The sequence below is a fragment of the Cherax quadricarinatus genome, chromosome 40 (assembly GCF_038502225.1).
Source record: "Cherax quadricarinatus isolate ZL_2023a chromosome 40, ASM3850222v1, whole genome shotgun sequence".
Taxonomy (NCBI): domain Eukaryota; kingdom Metazoa; phylum Arthropoda; class Malacostraca; order Decapoda; family Parastacidae; genus Cherax; species Cherax quadricarinatus.
Genome location: NC_091331.1, coordinates 521,202 through 541,201, shown reverse-complemented (window position 1 = coordinate 541,201; position 20,000 = coordinate 521,202). Strand labels below are relative to the sequence as shown.

The following is a 20,000-nucleotide window of genomic DNA, read 5'->3' as shown; positions in this document are numbered from 1 at the left end:
ACACTGCTGGAAGCACCTATCCTTCCCTACCATCCCCATCAACCTCTCAACTTTAGCAACTCTTCACTCTACGTATGAGTATCTATCCTACTCCAGCAATCCTCCCTCTCAATCCTCCCTCACAACCTCCATCAATCCTCCCTCACAACCTCCATCAACTCTCCCTCTCAACCTCCATCAATCCTCCCTCACAACCTCCATCAACTCTCCCTCACAACCTTCCCTCTCGTACCAACACAACAACCTGCTGGCTGGATACGCTCGCCCAGTGGATAAATGAAAGCAGAGTGAGTGAGGGCGGCGGTGGGTATCCTGGCTAACACAGGTGGATATTCCTGTGAAGTTCTTGACCACGGGTCACTTCAGCAGTTGGCAGCCGCCAGGGACCGACGTTTTCACGTACCTTCTGCGTGTAGCTGCTGCAGGAGACACTCCTCCCGCAGGTCACATGGATGTGTGGGAGAGAGGAGCAGCAACACCCTCCCCGTACCACTGTCACAGCTGCACTGCGGAGGGAATGAGGTAGACGGGCGGACCAGCGGGCGGGCGGGCGGGCGGGCGGGCGGGCGGGCGGGCGGGCGGGCGCGGGCGGACGGGCGGAAGGTGAGCGGGGTTATGAGGGTGAAGCAGAGGGAAGGAGGGGAGGAAGGATGAGGAATACTAAAGGAATGAAGGAAGGAGGAAGGCCGCTAATTGAGGAAGCAGGGATTGCTTGATAAATATTGACCGGGGTAACGTACGTGTGTGTGTACTCACCTAATTGTGGTTGCAGGGGTCGAGACTCAGCTCCTGGCCCCGCCTCTTCACTGACAGCTACTGGATCCTCTCTCTCTCTGCTTCCTGAGCTTTGTCATACTTCTTCTTAAAACTATGTATGGTTCCTGCCTCCACTACTTCACTTGCTAGGCTATTCCACTTGCTGACAACTCTATGACTGAAGAAATACTTCCTAACGTCCCTGTGACTCGTCTGAGTCTTCAGCTTCCAGTTGTGACCCCTTGTCCCTGTGTCCCCTCTCTGGAACATCCTATCTCTGTCCACCTTGTCTATTCCCCGCAGTATCTTGTATGTCGTTATCATGTCTCCCCTGACCCTTCTGTCCTCCAGTGTCGTCAGTCCGATTTCCCTTAACCTTTCCTCGTACGACATTCCCTTGAGCTCTGGGACTAGCCTTGTTGCAAACCTTTGTACTTTCTCTAACTTCTTGACGTGCTTGACCAGGTGTGGGTTCCAGACTGGTGCTGCATACTCCAGTATGGGCCTAACATACACAGTGTACAGTGTCTTGAACGATTCCTTATTAAGGTATCGGAACGCTATTCTCAGGTTTGCCAGGCGCCCGTATGCTGCAGCGGTTATTTGGTTGATGTGTGCCTCCGGTGATGTGCTCGGTGTTATGGTCACCCCAAGGTCTTTCTCCCTGAGTGAGGTCTGTAGTCTTTGTCCACCTAGCCTATACTCTGTCTGCAGTCTTCTTTGCCCCTCCCCAATCTTCATGACTTTGCATTTGGCTGGATTGAAGCCAGTTGCTGGACCACATGTCCAGCCTGTCCAGGTCTCTTTGCAGTCCTGCCTCATCCTCGTCCGATTTAATTCTTCTCATCAACTTCACGTCATCTGCGAACAGGGACACTTCAGTCTATTCCTTCCATCATGTCGTTCACATATATCAAAAATAGCACTGGTCCCAGAACTGACCCCTGTGGGACCCCGCTCGTAATAGGCGCCCACTGTGATACCTCTTCACGTACCATGACTCGTTGCTGCCTCCCTGTCAGGTATTCTCTTATCCATTGCAGTGCCCTCCCTTTTAGGTGCGCCTGATCCTCCAGCTTCTGCACTAATCTCTTGTGGGGAACTGTGTCAAAGGCCTTCCTGCAGTCTAGGAAAACGCAATCTACCCACCCCTCTCTCTTGTGTCTTACTTCTGTTACCTTGTCATAAAACTCCAGGAGGTTTGTGATACAAGATTTGCCTTCCATGAACCCATGCTGGTTTTCATTTATAATCTTGTTCCTTTCCAGGTGTTCGACCACTCTCCTCCTGATAATCTTCTCCATGACTTTGCACGCAATACATGTCAGAGACACAGGTCTGTAGTTTAGTGCCTCGTTTCTGTTTCCTTTCTTAAATATGGGGACTACATTAGCTGTCTTCCATTTCTCAGGTAGTTGCCCAGTTTCAAGGGATGTGTTGAAGATTGTGGTTAGAGGCACGCACAGCATCTCTGCTCCTTCTCTAAGGACCCATGGGGAGATGTTGTCCGGTCCCATCGCCTTTGAGGTGTCAAGGTCACTTAAGAGCTTCTTCACCTCCTCCTCAGTTGTTCGTATGTCATCCAACACTTGTTGGTATATTCCCTCTTGATGTTCCCTTCTGTGCTGTCTTCCCACAGCCCTTCCTGTCTCTACTGTAAAAACCTCCTTAAATCTCCTGTTCAGCTCCTCACATACCTCCTGATCATTTCTTGTGAGTTCTCCACCTTCTGTCCTTAATCTGATCACCTGGTCTTTGACTGTTGTCTTCCTCCTGATGTGGCTATACAACAGTTTCGGGTCATTCTTGATTCTCGATGCTATGTCATTTTCATACTGTCGCTGGGCCTCCCTCCTTACCTGTGCGTACTCATTCCTGGCTCTGCGACTGATCTCCCTATTTTCGTGTGTTCTCTGCCTTCTGTACTTTTTCCATTCTCTATTGCACTTTGTTTTTGCCTCCTTACACCGTCGGGTAAACCAGGGGCTCGTTCTGGTCTTCCCGTTGTGTGTGTGTGTGTGTGTGTGTGTGTGTGTGTGTGTGTGTGTGTGTGTGTGTGTGTGTGTGTGTGTGTGTCGTGTGAGTCGTGTGCGTGTACTCACCTAGTTGTGGTTGCAGGGGTCGATTCACAGCTCCTGCCCCGCCTCTTCACTGGTCGCTACTAGATCACTTTTCCTGCTCCATAAACTTTATCATACCTCTTCTTAAAGCTATGTATGGATCCTGCCTCCACTGCATCACTTCCCAGACTATTCCACTTCTTGGCAACTTTGTGACTGAAGAAATACTTCCTAACATCTCTGTGATTCATCTGAGTCTTCAACTTCCAACTATGACCCCTTGTTGCTGTCTCCCATCTCTGGAACATCCTGTCTCTGTCCATCTTGTCGATTCCTCTCAGTATTTTATATGTCGTTATCATATTTCTCAATGTCTCCTGTCCTCCAGTGTCGTCAGGTCTATTTCCTTTAACCTCTCCTCGTTGGACATGCCCTTTAGCTTCGGGACTAGTCTTGTTGCAAACCTTTTAATTTTCTCTAGTTTCCTTACGTGCTTGGCTAGGTGTGGGTTCCAAACTGGTGCTGCATACTCCAATACAGGCCTAACGTACACGGTGTACAGGGTTCTGAACAATTCCTTATTGAGATGTCGGAATGCTGTTCTTAGGTTTGCTAGGCGCCCGTATGAAGCAGCAGTTATTGTTTCATGTGCGCCTCAGGAGATGTGCCTGGTGTTATACTCACCCCAAGATCCTTTTCCTTGAGTGAGGTTTGTAGTCTCTTGCCCCCTAGTCTGTACTCAGTCTGCGGTCTTCTTTACCCTTCCCCAATCTTCATGACTTTGCACTTGGTGGGGCTGAACTCCAGGAGCCAGTTGCTGGACCAGGCCTGCAGCCTGCCAAGATCCCTTTAGTTCTGTTTGGTCCTCGTCCGAATGAATTCTTTTCATCAACTTCACATCATCTGCAAACAGGGACACTTCCGTGTCTATTCCTTCCGTCATGTCGTGTGTGTGTGTGTGTGTACTCACCTAATTGTGGTTGCAGGGGTCGAGACTCAGCTCCTGGCCCCGCCTCTTCACTGAGTGCTACTAGGTCCTCTCTCTACCTGCTCCATGAGCTTCATCATACCTCATCTTAAAGCTATGTGTGGTTCCTGCCTCCACTACCTTACTTGCTAGGCTATTCCATTTCCTGACTACTCTGACTGAAGAAATACTTGCTAACATCCGTCTGATTCATCTGGGTCTTCAACTTCCAATTGTGATCCCTTGTTTCTGTGTCCCCTCTCTGGAACATCCTGTCTCTGTCCTCCTTGTCTATTCCACGCAGAGAGAAAGAGAGAGAGAGAAAGAGAGAGAGAGAGAGAGAGAGAGAGAGAGAGAGAGAGAGAGAGAGAGAGAGAGAGAGAGAGAGAGAGAGAGAGAGAGAGAGAGAGAGAGAGAGAGAGAGAGAGAGAGGTGTAGCCTGGGTGGAGAGACAGGGTGGAGACCAACAACGCCCTTCATATACCTGACAGGGGAAGGGGGGGTTCCGCCCCTCTCTGATGGAAGATTATGCAATTATAAACGCTCTGGGATCCCTTACCTCCCTCCCTCCCTCCCCCCTGTGTACAACACATACACAGAGGAGCTGAGACTCGACCCCTTCAACCATATACAGGTGACCATACATACACACACATACATACACAAACACACCCACACATTGCACAGACTTAACACAGTGGTATGGTGTTACTGACGTTACAAAGTAACTCTGGCGTTACAGGGAGGTGACACAGTATTATAGTGTGACTGGCGTTACAGGGAGATGATACAGTGTTACAGTGTGATTGGCGTTACAGGGACATGACACAGTGTTATAATGTGACTGGCATTACAGGGAGTTGACAGAGTGCTACAGTGTGACTCTGACGTTACAGGGAGGTGACACACAGTCTGGGAGGCCAGACTTGCCCCTGGGCACCACCCAAGATATGGCCACAATTTCCTGGATGGTGGGTATGTAGCTCATATGGTGCACCACCACATACTGAACACCACCACCACTACTACCACCATCACCACCACTACTACTACTACCACAACCACCACTACCACTACCACCACCACTACTACCACCATCACCACCACCAACACTACTACCACAACCACTACCACTACTATTTGTACTACAACCACCACCACCACCACTACTACCACAACCACCAACACCACCACTACTACCACAACCACCACCACCACTACTACTACCACAACCACCAACACGACCACTACTACCACAACCACCACCACCAACACCACCACTACTACCACAACCACCAACATCACTACCACAACCACCAACACCACCACTACCACTACTACCACAACCACCACCACTACTATTACTACCACAACCACCACTACTACCACAACCACCACCACTATTACCACAACGACCACTACCACTACTACCACAACGACCACCACCACTACTACCACAACCACCACTACTACTACTACCACAACCACCACCACCACTACTGCCACCACCTACCACCAATGCCTACCACCACCTACCCTGCCACTGCCACACTACCACTGCTGCCACTACCACCACACCACCACTACTACACACCAACCACACTGCTACCACTGACCACCAGCACCACCACAACCACCACTGCCACTACCTTTACTACCGCCACCAATACACCCCACCACCACACCACCACTACTACCTGACCACCACCCCTACTACCACAGCCACCACCTGACCACCACTACTACCACAAGAACTCTCCACCAGCCAACCACCACCACTGCTCCACAACCACCACTACGACCACCTGCTACCCTGCCACCAACCACCACTACTCCAACCCCCACCACCAACACCACCACTACTACCACAACCACCACCACCACTACTACCACAACCACCACTACTACCACAACCACCACTACTACCACAACCACCACTACTACCACAACCACCACCACCACTACTACCACAACCACCACTACTACCACAACCACCACTACTACCACAACCACCACCACCACTACTACCACAACCACCACCACCACTACTACCACAACCACCACCACCACTACTACCACAACCACCACTACTACCACAACCACCACCACCACTACTACCACAACCACCACTACTACCACAACCACCACCACCACTACCAACAACCACCACCACCACTACTAACCACAACCACAACCACCACTACTACCACAACCACCACCACCACTACTACCACAACCACCACTACTACCACAACCACCACCACCACTACTACCACAACCACCACTACTACCACAACCACCACCACCACTACTACCACAACCACCACTACTACCACAACCACCACTACTACCACAACCACCACCACCACTACTACCACAACCACCACCACCACTACTACCACAACCACCACCACCACTACTACCACAACCACCACCACCACTACTACCACAACCACCACTACCACTACTATTACTACCACAACCACCACTACTACCACAACCCCCACCACCACTACTACCACAACCACCACCACCACTACTACCACAACCACCACCACCACTACTACCACAACCACCACTACTACCACAACCACCACCACCACTACTACCACAACCACCACCACCACTACTACCACAACCACCACCACCACTACTACCACAACCACCACCACCCGTTACATTCATATGACTTGTAGTTCTCGTCTTGTTCATTCGTAAACATTGAATAAAAGAAAAAAAAGACTATGGGTGATAAATGATGGAAAATAATTCCTCGAGATTCGCCTCTCATAAACCGTACATACTGAAACAAGAAGAATAAGTAAATAAAAGAATAAACGAAATATTAAATAAAAATATTTTTAATACGAAAACACCGAATTGTAAACTTTTTGTAACTAAGAAAGTAGTAAACAAATAAGAAAATATCAGGAAATATGAACTATTTCTAAATAAGAAAATATTAATATATACGGAAAGAGAGAAAGAGAGAGAGAGAGAGAGAGAGAGAGAGAGAGAGAGAGAGAGAGAGAGAGAGAGAGAGAGAGAGAGAGAGAGAGAGAGAGAGAGAGAGAGAGAGAGAGAGAGAGAGAGAAAGAGAATCAACTCTAATGTGAATTATTTTGTTACTTAAGACGAAATTTATTGGCGTTCCCTGTGCAGGTGATATTGTGTACCGTGAAGGTGGTACCATGTACCATGAGGGGCAGACACACACACACAGCTGTGACTCGACCCTTGCAACCACAAACAGGTGAGTACACACACACACACACACACACAGGAGTAAGTATGTGCGGGCATTAGTATGAAACCTCCAGTAAATTGCCCTCGTAACTACCGCTTGTCAGTCATTTAAGTCTTTTAGTGCGGTAGCCGGGGCTGCTCTTAACCCCAGGTGACTTCCACAGTGGACCCAACCACCAGGAATACTCCTGTCACGCCTTGTATATACTCATTCGACATGTAACATGTATTAGATCCATCACAGAATAAGCAGAGCCAGTGTGGAACCCGTACTTGATAAACATTCATTCTATTCTATACTTTATACTCTGTTGAAGAGGATCCCAGAATGAGGTCGAAATATACAGATCATTCAATCACCTGAGTTTGTGCCTTCACGTAGATTACTGAGCACATGTTATATTCATCAGAGAGTACGCAGGACCAGCATGGAACCCGCAGATAGTTGGTTAATAGTATTTTAAGTCTATCAACTACACTAGGGTCATGAAGGCTGCAGGTAACTTTGTTCACCACCAGACAAAAACACTTAATTCATAAAACAGGGATTAAAGCAAACTCTCAGTATGTATACGTTGAGAGATATGCACCTCAGTGTATACACTGAGAGATACACACCTCAGTATATATTTCCTGTTGCGCGCGCCTGAACACTTCATACTCAGGACATGCTATATCCAGAGAGCATGCAGAACCAGTGGGGAACCCGATCTTGTTACCTAAAATAAAATCATTTACTTACGAGGAGAAACTTAAAGAGCTTTAGTTATTGAGTATACGAGGGAGGAAGGTAAGGATAGCCATGATTATGATGTAGAAGATACGCACAAAAGTAGATCATGCGGACATAGGCGAGCTGTCTGGGACGCAGGAAGGAAATAGAGGTATATAAGTTCTTTGATGCTAGTGAAGAACTCCACATCCAAGGAAACGGGGCTATCTTTCTCGTCCATGGAACAAACCAGACTGCTTCCCATTCTCCAGGTGCTGTATAACCCCTACAGGTTTGGCTCTCTCCCATAAATATAATAATAATAAGACAGAGACTGTAGACACATGTGACCCGCAGGGATGCTAGGAAATAATTTCTGTCAGAATGGCCAATTACTGAAACAGTGATTGGAACAGAGTACACTTGATGTGTTTTGAAGGTCGAAACTCAGTAAAGCCAGACATGAAGTTGAAAATATCCAATGATTTGTAACAAGGAAGGTAATGGAACTAAGGAACACAGGCTATGAAGAGAGATATTATAAACCTGAGCTGACAACACAAGAAGAACGGGAAGCGAGAGAGAGAGAGAGAGAGAGAGAGAGAGAGAGAGAGAGAGAGAGAGAGAGAGAGAGAGAGAGAGAGAGAGAGAGAGATGATCACAACATACAAGATACTCAGAGGTATATAGAGGCAGACAAAGGCAGATTGTTTAATACGTGCTGCATCAGAAGAAGAGATCACACACACACACACACACTAACTGTTGTATCGTTGTATTTGTCGTTCTAATTGTGGTGATGGTGTGGGTTGAGGGGTATTGGGAGTGCTGGTGATGTTGTCGGGGATATTGATGGTGATAGTTATGGTGGGGGTGATGTTGATGGTTGTGGTGTGTGGTGGTAGTAGTGGTGTTGGTAGCTTAGACAATGGCAATGACAGGGGAAGGAGGTGGATGTAATTTGCTTCGTGAAGTGTTTATCTTGCTGAGTACCCTTCACACACACACATACATACATACACACACACACACACACACACACCAGTGGCTTTTATAACTATACTGCAAAAAATAACTAGTAGAGGATCCAAGGTGACAGAAGTGTGTACAACCCTCCACCCTTGAAAAATACGAAACCAAGGCAGCAGAACGACGTCAAGATCAACAATAAACGTTCTAGAGAAGACAGCATAGAAAAACCAAGGGATTATAATTTAGGGACATGATGGGAGAACTACCATTCACTCGGAGAATCTGGAACGTGGAGAGTGACACTAATAGGGACCAAAATTGAAAAAAAATTGATCCAGCATTTAAAAGAAACAATGAGACTCTGAGGAAGTGATGAACCAGCACTACTGGACCTAATTTTCCATTTTAACAAACCTGACGTAGAAGAAATCGACAGTGATATACCACTACGAGATATAAGTATATGAGAACGTGAAAATTAACACTTGACTGAAGTAAGACTTGAGAGGAGGAAGGACGCATGTACATAAACCAGATTACAACGTATTAAACAACAGAGCGATTATAGTTTCTTAAAGCGTAATGGTATAAGAAAATGCAAGCTCAGACAACTCTTGAAGCAAGGGAGATACCAATTAGAAAATACTGGGAAGCCACAGAAAGATACTTATTCAAAAAAGGGAATAGAAATAAGAAAAAAATAAAGCCCAAAATTTGACTGAAACTGCCAATAGCTTATAACAAAAAACAAAGGAATTTGAAAAGGTATAGAAGATGCAGGACAACTAAGAACATTGATATAGAGGGAAGCAAAGCAGAAATTCGATAATGACGATTAGGCAAATCGGAACCGAATCTTCTTCACAGCGACATAAAGACAATACAAAATGAACTTGTAATAAGACTGAAGGAGGATCACTAGTGGAAGATAACAGATAAATATGCAAAGATGTCAACAGATTCGGGGAAGTATTCAATGAGGAGGCAGGGCTAGTACTAGGGATTCAGGGCGGTATTCTTTGAGGAGGCAGGGCTAGTACCGGGGATTCAGGGCGGTATTCTTTGAGGAGGCAGGGCTAGTACTAGGGATTCAGGGCAGTATTCTTTGAGGAGGCAGGGCTAGTACTAGGGATTCAGGGCGGTATTCTTTGAGGAGGCAGGGCTAGTACTAGGGATTCAGGGCGGTATTCTTTGAGGAGGCAGGGCTAGTACTAGGGATTCAGGGCGGTATTCTTTGAGGAGGCAGGGCTAGTACCGGGGATTCAGGGCGGTATTCTTTGAGGAGGCAGGGCTAGTACTAGGGATTCAGGGCAGTATTCTTTGAGGAGGCAGGGCTAGTACCGGGGATTCAGGGCGGTATTCTTTGAGGAGGCAGGGCTAGTACTAGAGATTCAGGGCGGTATTCTTTGAGGAGGCAGGGCTAGTACCGGGGATTCAGGGCGGTATTCTTTGAGGAGGCAGGACTAGTACCGGGGATTCAGGGCGGTATTCTTTGAGGAGGCAGGACTAGTACCGGGGATTCAGGGCGGTATTCTTTGAGGAAGCAGGACTAGTACCGGGGATTCAGGGCGGTATTCTTTGAGGAGGCAGGGCTAGTACCGGGGATTCAGGGCGGTATTCTTTGAGGCAGGACTAGTACCGTGGATTCAGGGCGGTATTCTTTGAGGAGGCAGGACTGGTATCGGGGGATTCAGGGCGGTATTATTTGAGGAGGCAGGACTGGTACCGGGGATTCAGGGCGGTATTCTTTGAGGAGGCAGGACTGGTACGGGGGATTCAGGGCGGTATTCTTTGAGGAGGCAGGACTGGTACCGGAGGATTCAGGAAAGTATTCAATGAGGAGGCAGGACTGGTACCGGGAGATTCAAGGCGGTATTCTTTGAGGAGGCAGGACTGGTACCGGGGAATTCAGGGCGGTATTCTTTGAGGAGGCAGGACTGGTACCGGGGGATTCAGGGCGGTATTCTTTGAGGAGGCAGGACTGGTACCGGGGGATTCAGGGAGGTATTCTTTGAGGAGGCAGGACTGGTACCGGAGGAACATGCCGAAGCATGTTCTAGGCATATTCCCCTAAGAAAGAAGAAGAGCAGGAGTAAACTGGAGAGAAAAAGACGCTCCCTCTACAGAAGACGACGAAGAGTCACTGAGCTCCTCAGGAGTGCTAGAATATCTGATACACGAAAGGAGGCGCTGACCAGGGAAGTGGAAACTATCGAACTTAAGCTAAATGACTCTTACAGGAACCAGGAGGAGCTTAAAGCTATTAGTGAAATTGAAAGAAATTCAAAATATTTCTTTTCATATGCCAAAAACAAGGCAAATACCACATCTAGTATCGGGCCCTTACTCAGACAGGATGGGACTTACACAGATGACAACAAGGAAATGAGTGAAATATTGAAATCCCAGTACGACTCTGTGTTTAGTGAACCACTAATCGGTCTGAGGATCGACGACCCAAATGATTTTTTCATGAATGAGCCTCAAAACTCCATAAATGTATGCCAGATTTCCGACATTACCCTAACTCCGATAGATTTCGAAAAAGCCATTGACAACATGCCTATGCACTCAGCCCTGGGCCCAGACTCGTGGAACTCTGTTTTCATTAAGAACTGCAAGAAACCCCTCTCGCGTGCCCTAAGTACACTATGGAGGAGGAGCTTGGACATGGGTGAAATTCCACAGTCACTTAAAACAACGGATATAGCCCCACTCCATAAAGGTGGCAGCAAAGCATTAGCTAAGAACTATAGACCAATAGCTCTGACGTTCCACATCATAAAAATCTTTGAAAGAGTGCTAAGAAGCAGGATTGCAAATCACCTGGATTCCCAAAATCTGCACAATCCAGGGCAACATGGGTTCAGGGCAGGTCGCTCCTGCCTCTCACAACTACTGGATCACTATGACATGGCCTTGGATGCACTGGAAGAAAATCAGAATGCAGATGTAATATACACAGACTTTGCAAAAGCATTTGACAAATGCGATCATGGCGTAATAGCCCATAAAATACGTGCTAAAGGAATAACTGGGAAAGTGGGGAGATGGATCTTCAACTTCCTAACAAATCGAACACAAAGAGTAGTGGTCAACAGAGTTAAATCGGAGGCTGCCATAGTGAAGAGCTCTGTTCCACAAGGCACAGTACTCGCCCCCATCTTATTCCTTATCCTCATATCAGACATAAACAGAGATATACACCACAGCACCGTATCATCCTTTGCGGATGATACTAGGATCTGCATGAGGCTGTCATCTGCTGAGGACGCGGTTAACCTCCAAGAAGATATAAACAAAGTTTTCCAGTGGGCAACGGTAAACAATATGATGTTTAATGAGGACAAATTCCAACTACTCCGTTATGGAAAACTGGAGGAGATAATAACTAGAACAGAGTATACTACTGACTCCGGCCATACAATAGAGCGGAAAAATAATGTAAGGGACCTGGGAGTAGTAATGTCTGAGGATCTCACTTTCAAGGATCACAACAGTGCCACGATCGCACGTGCAAAGAAAATGATAGGATGGATAATGAGAACTTTCAAAACGAGAGATGCCAAGCCCATGATGATCCTTTTCAAATCACTTGTTCTCTCTAGGCTGGAATACTGCTGTACATTAACATCTCCATTCAAAGCAGGTGAAATCGCAGATCTAGAGAGTGTACAGAGATCCTTTACTGCACGTATAAGTTCTGTCAAGCACCTTAACTACTGGGAACGCTTGGAAGCACTTGACTTGTACTCGTTGGAACGCAGGAGGGAGAGATATATCATAATCTACACTTGGAAAATCTTGGAAGGAATGGTCCCAAATCTGCACACAGAAATCACTCCCTACGAAAGTAAAAGACTGGGCAGGCGATGCAAAATGCCCCCAATAAAAAGTAGGGGCGCCATCGGTACACTAAGAGAAAACACCATAAGTGTTCGGGGCCCAAAACTGTTCACCAGCCTCCCATCAAGCATTAGGGGAATTGCCAATAAACCCCTGGCTGCCTTCAAGAGAGAGCTGGACAGATACCTAAAGTCAGTGCCGGATCAGCCGGGCTGTGGCTCGTACGTTGGACTGCGTGCGGCCAGCAGTAACAGCCTAGTTGATCAGGCCCTGATCCATCGGGAGGCCTGGTCATGGACCGGGCCGCGGGGGCGATGATCCCCGGAATAACCTCCAGGTAACCTCCAGGTAATGAGGCAGGACTGGTACCGGGGGATTCAGGGCGGTATTCTTTGAGAAGGCAGGACTGGTACCGGGGGATTCAGGGCGGTATTATTTGAGGCAGGACTGGTACCGGGGATTCAGGGCGGTATTCTTTGAGGAGGCAGGACTGGTATCGGGGGATTCAGGGCGGTATTATTTGAGGCAGGACTGGTACCGGGGATTCAGGGCGGTATTCTTTGAGGAGGCAGGACTGGTACCGGGGGATTTAGGGGGGTATTCTTTGAGAAGGCAGGACTGGTACCGGGGGATTCAGGGCGGTATTATTTGAGGCAGGACTGGTACCGGGGATTCAGGGCGGTATTCTTTGAGGAGGCAGGACTGGTATCGGGGGATTCAGGGCGGTATTATTTGAGGCAGGACTGGTACCGGGGATTCAGGGCGGTATTCTTTGAGGAGGCAGGACTGGTACCGGGGGATTCAGGGCGGTATTCTTTGAGGAGGCAGGACTGGTACCGGGGGATTCAGGGCGGTATTCTTTGAAGAGGCAGGACTGGTACCGGAGGATTCAGGAAAGTATTCAATGAGGAGGCAGGACTGGTACCGGGAGATTCAGGGCGGTATTCTTTGAGGAGGCAGGACTGGTACCGGGGGATTCAGGGCGGTATTCTTTGAGGAGGTAGGACTGGTACCGGGGGATTCAGGGCGGTATTCTTTGAGGAGGCAGGACTGGTACCGGGGGATTCAGGGCGGTATTATTTGAGGCAGGACTGGTACCGGGGATTCAGGGCGGTATTCTTTGAGGAGGCAGGACTGGTACCAGGGGATTCAGGGTGGTATTCTTTGAGGAGGCAGGACTGGTACCGGGGGATTCAGGGCGGTATTCTTTGAAGAGGCAGGACTGGTACCGGAGGATTCAGGAAAGTATTCAATGAGGAGGCAGGACTGGTACCGGGAGATTCAGGGCGGTATTCTTTGAGGAGGCAGGACTGGCACCGGGGGATTCAGGGCGGTATTCTTTGAGGAGGTAGGACTGGTACCGGGGGATTCAGGGCGGTATTCTTTGAGGAGGCAGGACTGGTACCGGGGGATTCAGGGCGGTATTCTTTGAGGAGGCAGGACTGGTACCGGGGGATTCAGGGCGGTATTCTTTGAGGAGGCAGGAATGGTATCGGGGATTCAGGGCGGTATTCTTTGAGGAGGCAGGACTGGTACCGGGGGATTCAGGGAAGTATTCTTTGAGGAGGCAGGACTGGTACCGGGGGATTCAGGGCGGTATTCTTTGAGGAGGCAGGAATGGTATCGGGGATTCAGGGCGGTATTCTTTGAGGAGGCAGGACTGGTACCGGGGGATTCAGGGAAGTATTCTTTGAGGAGGCAGGACTGGTACCGGGGATTCAGGGAAGTATTCCTTGAGGAGGCAGGAGCAGTATTAGCAAGCAGAGCTGAAAGAATTGAAAAATTAATACCTGACATGCTCCACAAAACATAGGAGGAAGTGAGGAAACTACCGAGAGATATAAATGCAGCAAAAACAAGAAATGATTGAACCTACAGCGAAGATCTATAAGAAGTCACCAGAGACGGTAAACTCCCAAGCAAGTGAAAGAAAGCAAATGAGGTTCGAAAATATAATCAAAGAGATAGGAAAGATGCACTTATTTACAAGCTTAAGAAGTTTCTCAGAAGGAGGTTGGTTACATCTCAGTGAGTACACATACACACAAAAGCATACACCCGCCTCTCATCGTATACACAAACACACTCACACGTACACGTACACACAAACGGACCTACGTTACACACACTTTAGTCATGACTGCTTCATAGACTTGCTAATTCCACTGTTGAACTAAGTGTGGAGTGCGGACAAAAACGGATAACTGATCAATATTAATGTGACGAGGGACGTGTCTCCACACCTAATCTGCTGCCCCTCCAGACCTCATTGTATTCTGCTCCTCTTATCTGCTGGACTGATATTTTCTCACCCCCCTTTTCCGTTATCAGTCTGTCTGCTAGTCAGTCCTTATCAGTTAGTTCTTATCTGTTTACCTTATCTCTGCGCTTGCCACACTGTAATGTAAAATATTTGATCTACCTAGAAATGTACAAATTGTGCCGAATAACTCATAAAATGTCGTGAGGATGCATAAAATTCACGATACCATGACTGGGGCAAATCTCCAACCAATCTACAAATGAAAAATGGAAAAATGAAACTACAAAGTTTCGATCCGTCCAGCGCCTTTATCAAAGTCGTGTATGATGACGGGTCCAGCGAGAGCCAGATGTGAAGTTAGAGTGGAAGATGAGACGGGAAATGGCCAGGTCAAGTCACGCGTATTCTCCAGATTAAACCTTGTCGGCAATGTACTGTCAGCAGCAAGCTCTGCAAGAAATAAAACAATTTGAATTCATGGTAAGGATGTTCTTGACAATTTATTTGCCAGGAAAAATAAGTTGGCACGGATAATAACCCAATCCTCAGTACCCAATTTATATCTCCTTTGTTTATGCCTATTTTCCACTTGATGAAAAATTAGACGCATGTACAACATCTGGGTATCTTTATTTGTAGACGTTTCGCCATCCAGCGGCTTTATCAATACAATACAGTTACATAATGTGAAAAATATAGAACTATATACAAAAGATGGGATAATCAGTTTTCCACTTGTGTACATCAATGCTATGTCGCCTAATTCTGCGTCTTTCAAGACTCGTCTTTCTTGCTTTGAAAGTCTTTTTAGAGTGGATTATTTTCACCTACTCAGTGCTTCATTAAGAGCATCTTAACAACTGTGTCAAGGCTTCAGTAATTGCGCTTTTGACTCAAGGTCAGAGATGTAGCATATGTGGTAGAGCACTTGACTCTTCACCACTGTTGTGTGTCTGCCGAGATGGGATCACAGAGGATGTTCTACATTAAACCCACACGTTATTTCCTAATCTCTTTTCTGGATCATCTGTATTTGAAACATTTTCAATAACAATGATAATAAAAACAACAATAATAATAATAATAATAATAATTAGAAATTTTATCATTCTAAAGCGCTTGCTATTTCAGTTAATTCACAAGCGCTCGCACACCAAACCATAAATAAACACAACAACGACTGAAACAGAATACTAAAGTTTACATTGAAGAGTAACAGCATAATCATCAGGATCAGAAGCTCTAGAAAAGATATGTGTGCGAATTTCAATGCGCTTATACCGAAAGTGCCCTCTCTCGCTAGTTTCGTAGCTAATTCTTTCATATCGATTCATCACGAAGGCGTCTGTGACGACTCAACGAGAGAATTGGTGGCTCTGATTGCTAGCAAAGTGAACACTTCCCTTGTCTTCGTTAAGCATTCACACACACACCGCCTTCTTGATTCGGTCATAATATATACAATATTCCTATGTATGTCGCTGGTAAAATATACCGTCAAGTATGTTAATAAAACACAATTTGCAGTTTAAGACAATTTGTTGGGAATACTTATTGGGAACACGTTTCACGGACAAGGTACTTCTATCAGTTGAGTTATTACTCGATAAAATCCCTGGTGGACAGAACGTCCTCTCAATAGAATGCCATAAATAGCGTAGTGTTTTATTCACATACAACGTTCTTAGTATGAATCCTTGTTTCAGTTTTTTTTCTGTTGACGCTTGCCTCTCAGTATGTTGTCAAATGCTATCTGAAAAACTCGCTTCACCTGACGTTTCGCCTTGTTCTTGTCTCTATGTTCTCTCCTGGTTTAGTGCTTAGTTATGATTATAATAATAATAATATGTTCTCTCCTGAACTCCTACCTCTTATCTTTCTTCACGTCGCTCACTCACGTCACTTCACTTTAATTTTCGATGCTGATGTGACAGAAATGCAGGATTTTTTTCAGTTCATAACAAGGGTTATAGAACAGCCTAACGGTTTACCTGCTTAAAGAGAAACCTGACCTGACCTCTGATGTCATATCTGCCACCTGCCTGACCTGATTCATAACTCCAGACCTTGTAGCTGCCTGAACTGACCCCGTAATGTCATACCTCACACCTGCTTAACTTGACCTCTAATGGCATAGCTCCTATCAGCCTAAACTGATTCATAATTCTAGTCTTTATAGCAGCGTGACCTGACCTGTTATGTTATTCTCTCTCTCTCTCTCTCTCTCCTTCTCTCTCTGGAAGCAGGTTGGGCCTGCAGCTGGCCACACACGAACAGGTTAATCCAGGTCCACTGTCGCTGTGTTACCTGTCTTCATGGTGTAGAGGGCCAGGTCCTCCAGTCAGTGTTTATGTTGCTCCAGAATTTATTTGAAGGCATATTTTAGCGTCATCGGCAAACTTGCTTATGTCGCTATTTATTCCCTCTTTCACGTCGTGTATGTATTATTGTAAACGATAAAGGGCCCAGTACTGACTCCTGTGGAACAACACTCTCAGTGTTTACGTTGCTCCGGTGTTTATGTTGATCTAGTGTTTGTATTGTCTTAGTGTTTATGTTACTTCAGTATAAACCTAGCCAATGTTTACGTTGTTCCAGTATTTATGTTGCTCCAATGTTCGTATTGTCTCAGTGTTTATGTTACTTCAGTATAAACTGAGCCAAACATCTCACCAGTGGAAACATTAAGACATCAGTGTAAACATTATTCCTTCTTGTATTTAACATTACAGTGAAATTTGACATGATAAATTCATAATATATCACCTTTTATACAGCATATGTCAGCTCTTAAGTTAACTAGTTTCTAAAAATATATGCATTATAAGCATTTACTTTTCTTAGTGGTTTCAATAATATATATAAAGTGAGCTTGTAAATCATACTTATCATTAAACGGAATATTTTTCTGAAAAAAAAAAAAAATATTATGCATATAAACTTGTATTTCATAATTTAGTTTAAGCGATTATCTTTTCTTTTTCCTGTTTTTGGAAGTTTGGAAAAAAGGACAAGGCGGAACAAAATATGCAATTTTTACATATTGAGAGAAAAATGCTTTTGAAATATAACATTATTTTCCGCATTACGTAATTTTTGTTTTAAGTGAAAATAATCATGAAAACTTAAAGAGAGCGTAGAGGCAACTTTAAAAGCAGGTTAGGAGTAATTTCCAGGAAGCTAATTTTGAATGTTTTTTCAAGTGCTTGCGGAAGATAGCATCTTTGTGGGTCACTTAATTGTAAATTCCCACTAAAATGATTCCTCCACAAACTGACAATTTTACCCACCGCCACACGCGTCGGCAGCTACCTAGTTAGCGGTAGCTGGCTTGTTAACAGTAACTATCTCATTCGCTGTAGGTTCTTGTTTGGTGATAGAGATCTCATATACAGAAGCTATCTTATTCGCGGTAGCCCATACACGGTGGCTGTCCTATTTGCGGTAACCATCTCATTCGCGGTAGCTACTTCATTCACAGTAGCTATCTGACATTCTACCGCTCTAATGATTGACTCAGTCATGTCAACATGGTGGTGGCAACATATTCCACACAATCCTGGACAACACTCTTCGCGAGTGCATACGCAGGAAAACGCTAACATAACAGACCACAAGTGACAGGTACTTCCTGTCCCTCGTACAGAAACCATCTATGTTAGTTATCTTCTTGTCGCTTCTGACATATCTTAGTTTGTACCTCGATGTACTTTGGTAATTGTTAGCTGGACCGCCGCAATATAAGTGGTGAACTGATATTATGTACATAGAACAACGTTAAAACCGTATGGGTCACACAGCACCTGTTGTACCCTAGTGGAGCTCTCTGTCACATCTATGGGTACAAAGATCTGTGTGTGTTTGCATTATTAATGACTCCTCTTGACCATGCTTTACCTCCAGCCACTCATCCACACACACACACACACACACACTCGACCCCTGCAACCACAACTAGGCGAGTACAACTAGGTGAGTACACATACACCTCCCACATGGGAAGATTCACTACCAAGTAAACCCAGTACTCAAATAAGTTATATCATTATTATGTCTTTGGGGAAGCGCTAAATCTGTGAAGGTTTTACGTCTGTAAAATGGGAGGTAATCAGGTTTGATCCGATGAAGGGGGCGTGTGGTAACTCCAGTTAATTGGATCAATAGCTCTTCACCAGCAAAAGTACTCATTAAAGTGAAACTGAGCCTGAGGTAGATTTGAAAACATTTTCTCCAGGTCTAAAGAACTAGGATGTGGAAGTTAATACAAGTGAGTTAGATCACATTAGGGGAACGAAATTTAAGAGGTGGACCTAGGAGCTGGGGCTCAACCCCAAGAAACTAAAAAAAAGTATACACACAGACAGAGGCAGCCAACTGTCTACTAGCTGCCACAGTAATGAGAGGAAGACTGGCAGGACTTCGTGCCTGGCCAGCTTCACCTTTGTACGCGTCTGTTGTTTCACTCACTCGTGACCAGCCTTCCCACACACTCTCATTACGTGAGTCCCCTCACAGTAGCAAACAAAAAATATACTATATATATATATGTACATATATATGCATATATATATATATATATATTATATATATATGTATATATATATGTATATATATAATGTATATATATAATGTATATATATAATGTATATATAATGTATATATATGTATATATATATATATAATGTATATATATATAATGTATATATATATACATATATATACATATACATATATATATATATATATATATATATATATATATATATATATATATATATATGCATGCAATAAGATCACAGTAAACAGGTGATTTCAAAATATGCAAAACAACCACTCTGAAAGAATAGAGAAATTCCAAGCGCTTTCGTGACTACTCACATTATCAAGGAACTATGAAAGTAAAGCATCCAAGGAAGTTATATAAGGGGTCTGGCCAGCACCTCACTATCAGATCCCACAACGGTTAAACACCTGACGCGCGCCGACCCAACTTGGATAGGTCCTTTGCACAACTCACCCACAAACTATTCTACCCAAGAAAATTTAAAAATTATTATTTGTCCTGTGTATTATTAAATTCTTCCCAAATTCTATTAATTATAAATGGATCTAATTTATATAAACCAAAGGAAATATTCATATTATTGTCAAAACTGCTTTTTATGAAACAAGATTCAA

The 20,000-nt window shown here is 45.3% G+C and overlaps 1 protein-coding gene across 2 annotated transcripts in view; it reads right to left on the bottom strand.

The window, feature by feature from the left end:
- LOC128687342 (uncharacterized) overlaps positions 1-20,000 on the bottom strand; it is a 151,403-nt gene that overhangs the window by 39,040 nt on the left and 92,363 nt on the right. The window contains exon 1 of one of the 2 annotated variants that reach the window (XM_053774742.2): positions 404-543. The exons of the other annotated variant lie outside the window; for it this stretch is intronic. The gene's annotated coding sequence lies outside the window, so the exon portion shown is untranslated. Of the gene's footprint in view, positions 1-403; positions 544-20,000 lie in introns of those variants that run through there. 2 annotated transcript variants of the gene reach the window in all.